The following is a 12,404-nucleotide window of genomic DNA, read 5'->3' on the forward strand; positions in this document are numbered from 1 at the left end:
GCCAAACCTGGTTCCACAGCTATTCAGGAAGCTGAGGCAGGAGGATTGTGACTTTCCCGGGCTACTGAACAAGTTCAAGGCCAGCCTGGGCAACTTAGTGAAGCCCTATTTTAAAAAAAAATTAATGGGGATAAAAGGATTGTGGATACATTTCAGTGACAGGGTACTTATTTATCACATATAGGGCCTTGGGTTCAATCTTCAGCATCTCCAAAAGAAAAAGGAAAAAGTAAGGGGGAGGGAGGGGAGAGAGAGGAGGGAGGGAAGGAGGGAGGCAGGGAAAGAGAGGCAGGGAGGGAAGGAGAGAGAGAAAGAGAGAGACAGAGAGAGACAGAGAGAGAGAGAGACAGACAGAGACAGAGAGCGAGAGATCAGTTTTGCTACCTTTAAACTCTGTCTCCCGTAAACCCCATGAGGTCTCGGGACGCAGAGCTCCACAAAGCAGCTTCGGCAGACTGCAGCATGAGCAGCCTTGGTCTAGTTCCCAGCACTGAGCTTGTGCCAGCTTGAAGCTTCACACTCTCTCCGGAGTTCCCACCAGAATTGCCCATGAAGACAAGCACACGACACTTTAGAACTTCTCTAGCCTGCTTTTCCAAAGTCTTCAGATTTCTCCCACAACCACTAACGAAGGTTTAAAGACGACATCATCAGGTTTAGCAACAGCGAACACTTTTCTTAGTCAATGTTCTCATTATCATGAATAATCACCCAACAACAATAGGGAAGGAGTTTTCAGTTCATGGTTTCTGAAGACTCAGGCCATTGTCACTTTGTCCCATGTCCTTGAACAGAGCATCATCATGGCAGGACTGTGTGATGAGGAACTTCATCTCACAGCCAACAGAGGGAGAGGACCAGACTTGGGTCCTAGAATAACCTGCAAATGAATGCAGTGACCTGCTTCCTTCTCCTGGGTCCTCAAATGCCACAGCCTCCAAACTAGCACCAGAAACTGGGGACCAAGAGTCTGAGCTAGTGGGGAACCATAGTAGGAGGTGGTCAGCCTTGCTCACCACGGAGAGACAGGGCTGCTGCCGTGTGAAAGGACGGGGGCCAATGTCTAGGACTCAGAGGCCATAGGACTCTGTGCTTCTGTTTCTACTTATAACCATAGATGTGCAAATAGCCACAGCCCAGCAGGAACACAGAAACTGCTCTGACTCTGCAGGTCAATCTCAGGCATATGCACAGATTGGAAAAGGTGATCTGGTGTGTCGTAGAGGAGGGAGGCAACCTCTGGGCCTAATGTAGGACCCACAAGAATCTGAGCATTCCAATAGTATTTTGTAGCAAGCAGTTTTTTTGTTTGTTTGTTTTTTGAGGTAGGGGTTCTCTGTGTAGCTTTGGATCCTGTCCTGGAACTCGCTCTGTAGACCAGGCTGATCTCCAACTCACAGAATTCTGCCTGCCTCTGCCTCTTGAGTGCTGGGATTAAAGACGTGCGCCACCACCACCCAGTGTAGCAGGCAGGTTTTGTGCCCTCTGTAATATCCACCTGCATTCAGCCCGATTCCCAGAGTCCCCAGGAAGACAGGCTTTACCTGGCTGTGACAGTCACCGTCCTAACAACACACCCTTTATGAGCTGCTCCAGCCCTGCCTCCCTGGAATCGCCTTCCACCTCTGCAACCTTCAGTCTTAACCTCAGGTTCTGTTGCCAGGAGTCCCATCTGTGATATCATCCTTTATTTTGGGGCCAGCCTCATGATGGTGCTGGGAGCCCACCACACCTACACCCAGACTCACACTACTCCACATGCATATCACACCCACGCACCCAAGGCAGCACATGCCACCACCAAACATGCACACATTTAAATGTACCGCATACTACAAACATACCACACACGTATACTCTGCATGCATGTATAGAACACCACCATGAACCACATGCTGCATACACTCACCATATATATACATAATACATACAGGCATTCTCTCCCACCCCATCCCCAATCTTCACCCAGACTCTGTGACTCTGTGGAAAGGTGAGACCCTGGTCTGTAAAACAAGGACAGACAGACAGACACACAGACAGACACACACACACACACACACACACACACCCCTCTCCTTGTGGCTGACTGTAGGGCGACTTTCTCCTAGCGTTCTGCCCTTGTAGTAACTTTGGAGGTCTTTCATGAGACCCGAGAATGGACAGTTTATGGGCTCTGCTAATAAAATGCCTTGGCTGGAGCCCAAAGTTCTGTTCTCTCTGTGCCTTCTACTGGTGATCCTGCTTGGCCACCTTGGGTTGTCAGCCTCTTTCTTAAGTCACCTGACGTGTCTGTGCCAAGGCTGAGATGGACATGCTGCCTAGACCACACAGGGTGTATTCAGACAGGGTGTATTCAGACGGGGAGTATTCAGACGGGGTGTATTCAGACAGGGTGTATTCAGACAGGGTGTATTCAGACAGGGTGTATTCACACGGGGTGTATTCACACGGGGTGTATTCAGACAGGGTGTATTCAGACAGGGTGTATGCAGACAGGGTGTATTCAGACAGGGTGTATTCAGACAGGGACGGGGTGTATTCAGACGGGGTGTATTCATACAGGGTGTATGCAGACAGGGTGTATGCAGACAGGGTGTATTCACACAGGGTGTATTCACACAGGGTGTATTCACACAGGGTGTAGTCAGACACCGAAACCCAGGAGTCTCCTGTACCCCCGGACCCAACCCCAGACTGAGCCCACTAGTTCAGCCACCTCCAGGAATCCCCCAAGATCTCCTTTGGCCACACAGTCTCACCATCCGCCCGGAAAGGGCTCCTCAGCAAACCTCACCACCTACCCACACCACCCTGGGAAACTTCCCTCACACTCCCCACAACCTGGAAGCGCCCCCCCCATCTCATGTTCTCCTGCCCTGGATCATCAAGCCTGTGGCTTTTCTCATGGCAACGGCCCTTCCTTGGATCAGCCCCGTCCCCTGAACCGGTTTGGGGTCTGTACTTCTCAGCTGTCCTCTGCATGCCCCTTCCTCACTGGCTCCTGCTACCTGCTCCTCCCGCCCATCCCCTCTCAGGGACAGCCCTGTGGGATGAACCTTTGTGGTCCAGACCCTGTGAATGGGAGATGCCATCCGGACAACCAAGACAGGGGGCTTCTTAGGAGCTAAAGCCAGTACAGCTGGGCATGCACCATCACCTCCCGCTGGAGTGCTTCAAATAGAGCTGGGCCTAAACTTGTCCCCAGGGCCATGCCCGAGGACAAGGTCCAGCTCTTCACCCTGTTGAGGAGGCTGCTTCGGCCCTGCATCCTTCCACCTTGGCTCCTAGCACTCTCCCAGATTCAAAGTCCGTGATTTAACCACTACAGGAATCAACTTAGTTTGATTTTTTTAAAACGTTTTACTAGCCAATAAACTTGGCTTGAGTGAACTGGATTGGGTTTCTGCCACAGTTCATCAGGCAGGTCCTACTGAAGCGGGACGCAGATGCCCGACCTCTACAGTGAGACACACCTGCATGGAGCCGGGGCGGAAGGTCACCAGGTCCTGAATAGGCTTCCTTCTTTACACTTACAATTGTGGTGATCTCCCACCCCGTTTATCTGGCCAGCACCCCAGTGCCTCCAGAACCATGAAACATGGCTGAGTCTCTGCGATGTCCCTCACTATCAGAAGGGTGGCTACAGTTTTTCACCACCCCCTTGATACCCGCCCCGTGCCAATAGGACTCGAGGACACAGACCACCCAAAGTTCAGTGGCCATTGTAGGAGGGCCCAGCGGAGAGGCCAGGACTCAGCCTTAAGGCAAGTGTGACCTGGATTTCAGGATGCCAGAGACTGGTCAAGTGAGGAGGTCTGTCCAGGGGGAAGTTTGAGTGCAGAGGCCTAAGGAGCCGGCTCGGGAAGGTACGGTACCGTAGGGGCAGTTTTAGGCCGCGGAAGACGAACCACACTGGGGGATTCCCAAGCGCAGGCATGGACATTCGGCCATGACCCTGAGGGCTGGGAGCAGAAGAGAGGCTCGATGGGCAAGGCAAGGCAGCGCGCGCGCGGAGGGCAGCGGGTTGCGCTGCGTAGCGCGGACTCGGGCGGCTCCACCCGCGCTTCTCCGTGCGGCCACGAGGGGGGCTCCGCACGGCTCCGGCCAGGCCGCCAGGCGCACGGGCGGGCTGCGCGCGGGATCGCGGCGGGCTGCGGGCGGGCGGGCAGCGCCCGGTTCACGGTGCGGCGGCTGCGGCGGGCGCGGTGGGCGCTGCCGATGGGCCGGACCCGGGCTGCCGGAGCGCCGGGAGCCGGTGAGTGACGCGCGGTCGCGCCGGACACCTGTGCTACGGACAAGGGCGTGCGGGGCGCGGCGAGGTCCGCGCGTGGGGCGAGGCAGCGGCGTGGGCGGGGACGGCAGATCGGGCCGCGGGCGGGCGGGCGGGCACGCGCAGGGCTGACCCGGGGGGCAAGGTGCGAGCGGGTGACAGTGCGCGTGGCCGGAGCTGCGGCGCGCGCGTGGCGGGGAGGTGGACGGGCGCTGGGCCGAGCGGCACGGGAACCCCCCCCCCACACCTCTCGAGGGCGCGGGCTGGGCGTGAGGTCCCGGAACGGAGGCGCTCAGCAGCGCCTGGAGGCCAGGGCCCAGCGAGGGGCACGCCCCCCCAGCCGCTGACGGGAGACCTCCTCCCTGCACCTGCTAGTGGCAGAAAACGCCAGTCCAGGTCTAGAACCTCCACCCACATGGGCCTCAGTTTCCCCAGCTATGAAACGGGCACAGCAAGGTTGACCTGCGGTGTGCTTGTGAAGGTTGCGGCGGTCCTCGGCCTTGGGGGATCAGAGGACCAGGGTGCCCGGCAGAGGGGCTGTAGGGTAGAGGCATCTGCTGGGACTCTGGGTGTGTCCCTCAGGCAATGGCAGGGGGAGAAACCCTGGAGAGAGGTGGGTGCTCTCAACCCCGCAGTCTCCCCAGCAGTGAGGTGGTGAGGTGGCTCGGTCCCCTGCACCCCATCTGACTGCCTCCCGAGGCTGTAGGACAGGTAAGAGATTCCAGGGAGGGTCCTGGGCAGACCCACCGGGTGGACAGAGCGGTGGTTCCACTTGGCAGTCAAGTAAACAGACTCACTTGTTCTGTCTCGCGGCCGTGAAGTGACAGAGGTGAGGTCCCAGGCTCCCACCCCAGTACTTCAGCCACCCTGCCAGGTGCCTCGAGGCTGCTGTGTTCGCTGACACCTACTGTGGGCTGCCAGCTCCGTGCCCCGAGCACTGCGTCCACGCCCGTGTGACCACACCACAGCACAGTTAGCTACCAAGGGAAAACCCGAGGCCATTTCAGAAGACCACCTCTAGGAAGACGATAAGACGGGGTAATGGGGGGTCTGTCCTTGGCTAGAGACCTCTGTGCTACAACCAAGAGTGGAGCCCATGGGAAAGTCAGCCCATGGGCTGAACAGGCGCCACCTCCCTGGGGCAAGTACAGGTGAGGGATGGGAACGGCTTGGAACCAGATAAGTCAGCGAGACGAACTAGGCCTTGGATGCTCTGGGGGCAGCTGGTAGCCTCCGGAGGGTTGGAGTTTGAATAGGAGAAGGAAAGGCTTGCTGTTGAAGAGGGGCACAAGGGGCAGGAAGGAAGCAGGGCTGGAGCGGTCCTGCCGGCTGGACTAGGGGGCCAGGGGCGTCGAGATCCGTGAGAGGCTGCGGGTTGTGCAATCCACCCCTGGTGGTATAGCCACTCAAAGGCCTTTGTCCTGGGAAGACCAGAGCTGTGGAGAGAGCAGGAGTCTAGTAGTGAGTCGGGGAGCTCAGGTGGAAAGGGAGCCTGGTTTTCGTTCAAGTGCTGCCCCACTCCGGTCCAATAGGGGGCGGGGTTGCAGAGGTCCAATGAGATGCTGGGTGTTTGGGCTAGGCCCAGCCTCTGGGACCTTCTCACTTCTCTTTAGGTGTTTTGGAGTGCTGGTCCAGCGCTCACATTTGTACTCGGAGCAAACCTAGAGTTGCCCATTTCACAAAGAGGCCTTTGTTGTTTTAACTGGGAGTTGAGGATCCTAGAAACCATCATGTAGGTTAGGCGAGCCCATGCTGGTGTCATCAAGTCTTACGTTGTCAAGTTGGCCCCAACCAAAGTGTCTTTAAAATAAACTAGAAATTAATATTTCTGTCTCTTTTCTCACAGTGAGAGCCTGATTCCCAAATCATCACTCCATTTGACTATTTGCTACATCCTAGAACACACAGAGATCGTTTCAGAATTAAATGGTGTAAACCGCTACCGTCCCAAAACAACTACATTAAGTTTCAGATGTCCTTGGTGGACACTCAGAGCTCTGAGCATTCTTTTCAGTCTGATACAGCGTTGTGAGTTTCTAATTGCATTCGGCCTGTTTTTGCATATCCTTGGGTTTCATGGCAACTTTATTTTTGAAACTGTAAAATATTCTTATGGCTCAAAGGTCACAACTATACAAAAGCTATATTCATAAGTTATGTAGTGGTTCGGTTTCATACCTGTGTCTTTGTCCCTGTTCCTCATCGGAGGTAACCATTTTAAACAGCTCCTAGATTACCTGTCCATGTTTCTTTTTCCAAACCAGCCATTTATACATTATATTAGCATATGTTACATCCCCTTTGTATTGTGATAAAAGAAATGCCTCCTAAAAAATCAGCTCTCCACAGCCTGTAGAGACAGACCTTTCTGGTTTTTCATTACTATACACCACTCCACCATGCGGCTGTACCCCAGTATCCTCAATTTGTGTTCTGTGGGTGGACCTTTGATTTTATTTCAGGCTTTTGATTTCCTTTTTTCTCTCAGTTTTTTTAAAGATTTATTTTGTATGTGTGTGTTGTGTACATGTGTCTTTTGGGGAATGTGTATGTGTGGAGGTCAGAAGAGAGTGTTGGATCCCTTGAAGATAGAGTAACAGGCATTTGTGAGCCTGTATTTATCTTTAGTTAATTAAAATGTTTATTTTATGTATCTTGTTTTAAAGGGAAGAAAAATTGTACTCAGGAATATGGTACAGGGAAAGCAGCTGAACAAAAGTCTCCCCTCAATGTTTCTGTGTCTGGAAGGGTTAATTGCTTTCACTTTTTTTCAAAGGTTTTTCTAGCTATTCCATAGTGTTGATATTTGGAATTGGACCATATTGGTATGTTCACACATGTATACATGTTCCTGTGTGCAGGTGTGTGTGTGTGTGTGTGTGTGTGTGTGTGTGTGTGTGTGTGTGTGTTTAAGCCAAAGGGCAACCTCAGGTGCTGTCCCTCAGGAACTCTCCATATTACTGTTCCTGAGACAGACCTGGAGCTAGCCAACTAAGCTGGGCTGTCTGGTCAGCGAGCCCCTAGGATCTGTCCTGTTCACGCCTCCCTAGTACTGGGATTAAAGGTACATGCCATCAAGCTTGGTTTAAAAAAAAGTGAGTTCCAAGGATCAAACTCGGGTACCTGTGCTTGGAAAAACTTCATGTTTTCCTCTGCTACATCCCTGTCTCAGCTCCTGGAGCCGACATCTTTACACAGTCATAGGAATCATAGATGCTTTTCTTTCTCAAGGTCACGTCCACAGGTGAAGCTGTCCTTGTGCAAGGTTTTCACATTTCTTTACTCAGGAGAATTTCATCCGGCTTGTTGTAGTCATAAATATTTCTTCCTTCCATTGTATCCCCTAAATGGTTGTAATCACTGCACATGGTGTGTTTTTTTCTACCATATTTGATTTATTTGTTTCGTAATGGTTTTGTAGATAGCTTGGGTATTTTGCATCAGCAGACACAGCAGTATCATGTTTCTTTACTAATTTTTAGGAACTTATTACTTTCATCTAATTAAATTAGTTAACTACTTTCAGTTGGAGCTGAGGAGATGACTCAGTGGTTAAGAGCATCTCTGTTCTTCCAGGGGACCCAAGTTCAGTTCCTAGCACCCACAGCAGGTGGCTCACAACCACCTGTAATTCTAGCTCAGGGGATCCAATGCTCTCATCTGACCTGCATAACACATAACCAACAAATAAATAAATCCCTCTGATTCAGTATTAAATATTGGATGCAATAGGCATCTTTAGCTTCGTTGCAAAGCTAGCAAAGATGCAGACTTTAGGGGAGGCAAGGATGGAGATATGAAGGGAATGTCTTAGTCCATTTTCTGCTTCTGTAACAGAATTCCAGACACCGTAAATAGTGATTGTTTTTTGGTTCATGGTCTGAAGGCTGGGAAGTCCACAACTAAGGGGCTATATCTGTAAGGGTCATTGTGCCTGGTCATCCCATGGCAGAAGGAGGAAAGGGGTGGGGAGAGGGAGGTGGAGGTAGCCAAGCTGACTTTTCTAATGACCCACTAACCCATCCTATAAAAATGACAACTCATTTGCAAGAGCTGAACACCCATGGCTTTTTATTGGGTTGCCTACCTCATTTTTGTTTAAAGATAGGGTCTCACTATGCACCCCTGGCTGGCCTGGAACTCAATATATAGATCAGGCTGGCCTCAAGCTCAAAGAGATCTGCCTGCCTCTGCCTCCCACATGCTAGGCATGCCACCATTCACAGACCCTGGTTCCTACCTCTACACACTGTAGTATTGAGGGGAAAGCTTCTGACACATGGACTTTGGGGGACACACTGACACAAATCACCAAGTATCATTCACTTATTCCAATTTTACTGAAAACAATCTGGGTTTGTTGTTGGTTTTTTTCCCAAGACATGGTTTCTCTGTGTAGCTTTGTAGACCAGGCTGGCCTGGAACTCACAGAGTTCCTGCCTCTGCCTCCCGAGTGCTGGGATCAAAGGCGTGCGCCACCACCGCCCAGTTTGAAAAACGTTCTGTTTTTATTAAAGCATTTGTACCCACCTAGCAATTTGTTATTTCTCCTTGGCACTGTTGGGACAGTGAGTCATATGAGGGAATTCCCTAATGTCTGCTCTCAGACAAAGGTTAGGTATATAAATCTGAATCTTAGTCCTCAGGCATCCCTGCATTCCTGAAACCAATCCCACACGGGCAGGAAGCACTCTGCTTTGACATGGTTGTATTGGTTAGGGATTGTCCTGTAACATCTTGTCATCAGGGAGTGGGTTAAAGCATGTGTGCCTAATCACTCATGGCTGGCTCAGAGCGGTGCTGGCCTGTGACCCAATCATCTCTCATTAGGCCCCTCCTCTTAAAACTGCTGCATAGGGGGGATGAAATCAACACACAGACTTTGGAGGACACCTTCAACCTCCAGTGGTCACCCACAGTTCCCAGGGGCCACCTCCAGTTCCTTGTCATGTGGGAGTCTTCTCCATGACTCCTTACTCCACTAAGCTAGGAAAGACCAGGGGGCAGCTTTTTAACTGAGCCAAACATAGCTTGGCAAAACACTGACAAATTTTCTATCACCTTTGATGGAGTTCACCAGTTCAAGCAAAGCGAAAGCGCCCGTCTACTCTCCAGGACATGACTCCCAAGAGAGGGATGCTGGATGGATGCTATAGAGATGGACCACTGTGGTATTGGATTTCAGGTTGCTAGTGTCTTTTTTTTTTCCCAGAAAGTCTCCTGTCATTCCTTGGTTGAACCAAGCTTAGCTTCTGACAGATTCTTTAAGAAGAGTTCCTGACTAGTGTTTCTTATTGTTTTTCTTTTTTTCTCTGTCTACCTGATTCTTGAAGGACTGATCAGCTGATTGTAAACTACTTGAATCCCTTTCTTAAACCCAATAAGATGTTGTACGCAGACTTGGATGTGTCACCAACCTTTGTAGCTGGGAAAGCATCATACAGAATTATGTACTCTGGCTAAACTTGCCAGTTTTTAAAACAGTACGAATATTTTCCATGTCTCACTGCCCAGTATTTTTACTGAAGGAGTTGAGAGTGTTACTGGATTAAGTCCACCCCTTGAAAACCAATAGTCAAGAGACAAGCGTTAGCAGGAAGGAATCAGGCTTACTCAAAGCAGTCCTTAAAGATAATGGAAAGGTGCCTCACCGCTCCATCCAGACCCCTCTAGTCCCAAGGAGCCCTTATAGGGAAGAGAAGGAGGATGGGGCAGGGATCTGTCATCCCTTTCATCCTTTACCTTGGGAGCATTAGCTGCAGCCACACTTTGTGTATATTGGTGCTTCTGAGAGCTATGGCACAGGGCACCTGGTGTTCCAGGGTCTATAAACGCATTATAACCAGGTAAGCAGGGCTTCTTTTTAGGGTTTAGAATGCCAAGCAGCAGTGAGGGTATGTAAACTCCCCCCAAAAGAGGAAGTAACTAGGCTGAGGTTTCTCAGATACCTTTCTGTCCGTTTTGTGTCCACCACCTGAAGACCCCACTGCTCTGATCAGCACCCTGGGCTCTATTACAGTCTCTCTTCTGCTTCTCAGGACCAGCACTCCCCCTGCACCCAGCAATTGTTGAGTAACTCACAAGGTGTGCATTCCCATCATGAGTACTCCTGAGTGTTTAAGATAAACTCCTCCGGTGTCACAGTTAGGTTGAGACTCTAGGAAAGGCGCCATGGTTCCAGAGAGATTAAGGAGGGTTGACGGATATCAGGTGCTGGACTAGCCACAAAGTGACTTTGTCCTTCCATTATAGATTTGAAGAGATCCCCATCAGTGTCAGCTTCCAGCCAAGAGCATCCGGCTGTATGTTTGGTGTTGATGCTGTGTCTTAGGAAACCTAATCGATACTCGGGAGTGTTTATAATTAAATGTTGCTCTGCAGGAGTGTGTTTGTTGAGACCTATTCCCTAGTATTCAGGATGCCAGGTCCTTTTGAGTACTATCTTATGAGAGTGGACATGTATAAAGGAGTAAACAAATGGTATGGAAATTCTCTTTGGTAAAGGTTAATAAAGTTAGTCAACTCCTAGCCAGGAGAGAGAGTCAGAGATAGATAGAGAGAGAGAGAGAGAGAGAGAGAGAGAGAGAGAGAGAGAGAGAGAGAGAGAGAGAGAGAGAGAGAGAGAGAGAGAGAGAGAGAACAGGTCACCAGTAAACTAAAATGGGGAATATCATTGCAAATTACACACACACACACACACACACACACACACACACACACACACGAGGAAAGGATAACAAGTACTTTTTAGAAGTATACTAAGACTGATACTTTAGGTAGAAGAGAAATACTTTGAAAGTTGCAGCTTGTCAAAAATAACATAAGGAAGAGAAAATCTGCACAACACTATTTTTATTAAAGAAATTGAATTTATAGTTAAAATTCTTCCTATACAGAGAATGTCAGGCCTAGGAGCCTTCTACAGTCAATTCTATCAAATATTTAAGAAAGAAGTTCCATCACACCTTCATTAAGTCAGTAAAAACAGTACATCTGGCAATTCAAATACTGGAGAGAATGTAGATGACAGAGACCCTCAATGTCTTTGGGTAGAGGTGTGAATTTCTATAACCAGTTTGTGAAACAATTTAGCACAATTGATCCTTGCTGGGTATATTTGCAAAGCGGTAGTCCTGCCCCCTGTCCCCGAGTCTGTTCATGGGATAACTGTGTGTGTGAGAGAGTTACAGGACCCAACTCTCCATAGCAACAACTGGAAGCAATGTAATTGTACATGCATCATGTTAGATTAAAAAGTACTGTATACAGGATGACATCATTTTTGTAAGATGTAAAAGTCAGCTATGCAATGTAGTGTTTAAGAATGCCTACCTACTCTGGAGAGAAAATGTCTGATAAATGAATTTTTAAAGTTCCATATGCCAAAATACATGATTAGCTTGAACTTGCCATACCTCTACCAAACATCATATCATTTGTCATAGTTATAATTTTTAATTCATAAAAGGTGCTTTAATAGGGGCTTGGAAGATGGCTCAGTGGGTGAGAGTGCTTGCGGTGTAGGCATGAAGTCCTAGGTTTAAGTCCCTAGCACTACGTCCCCATCACAGACAGGAGTGGTGGGCATGCCCATAACCACAGTGTTTCAGGGTGGAGACAGGTGTATCTCAGGGAGCTCATTAGCCAGACAGTTTCAGGTTCACCGAAAAACCCTGATCGCAGGGAACAGGGCAAAGAACAATAGAAGACAGGAAATATCTGCTTCTAGCCTCCACATGACTCTCTCTCTCTCTCTCTCTCTCTCTCTCTCTCTCTCTCTCTCTCTCTCTCTCTCTCTCTGTCTCTCTCACACACACCTTAATAACTAATGTATTTTAATTTCAAAATAAAACATTTTAATGTCATAGTTTAGATCTAGGGTAAAGGCATAGATGACTGTGCTGGCTAGTCTTATGTCAACTTGACACACAAACTAGAATTATCTGAGAAAGGAACCTTAATTGAGAAGATGCCTCCATAAGATCCAGCTTTAAGACATTTTCTTAATTAGTGGTTGATGAAGGAGGGCCCAGCCCATTGTGGGTGGTACCATCCTTGGGCTTGTGGTCCTAGATTCTATAAGAAAGCAGGCTGAGCAAGCCAGTAAGCAGCTCTCCTACATGGCCTCTGCATC

The 12,404-nt window shown here is 49.6% G+C and overlaps 1 protein-coding gene across 2 annotated transcripts in view; it reads left to right on the forward strand.

Moving 5' to 3' along the window:
• The first annotated feature begins 4,161 nt into the window (after positions 1-4,161).
• The window catches only part of Rasgef1c (RasGEF domain family member 1C), a 79,755-nt gene continuing 71,512 nt past the window's right edge, over positions 4,162-12,404 (forward strand). For both annotated transcript variants that reach the window (XM_040748519.1, XM_040748520.1), the window contains exon 1: positions 4,162-4,255. The gene's annotated coding sequence lies outside the window, so the exon portion shown is untranslated. The remainder of the gene's footprint in view (positions 4,256-12,404) is intronic.

The sequence above is a fragment of the Mesocricetus auratus genome, unplaced genomic scaffold (assembly GCF_017639785.1).
Source record: "Mesocricetus auratus isolate SY011 unplaced genomic scaffold, BCM_Maur_2.0 Super-Scaffold_100007, whole genome shotgun sequence".
Lineage (NCBI taxonomy): Eukaryota > Metazoa > Chordata > Mammalia > Rodentia > Cricetidae > Mesocricetus > Mesocricetus auratus.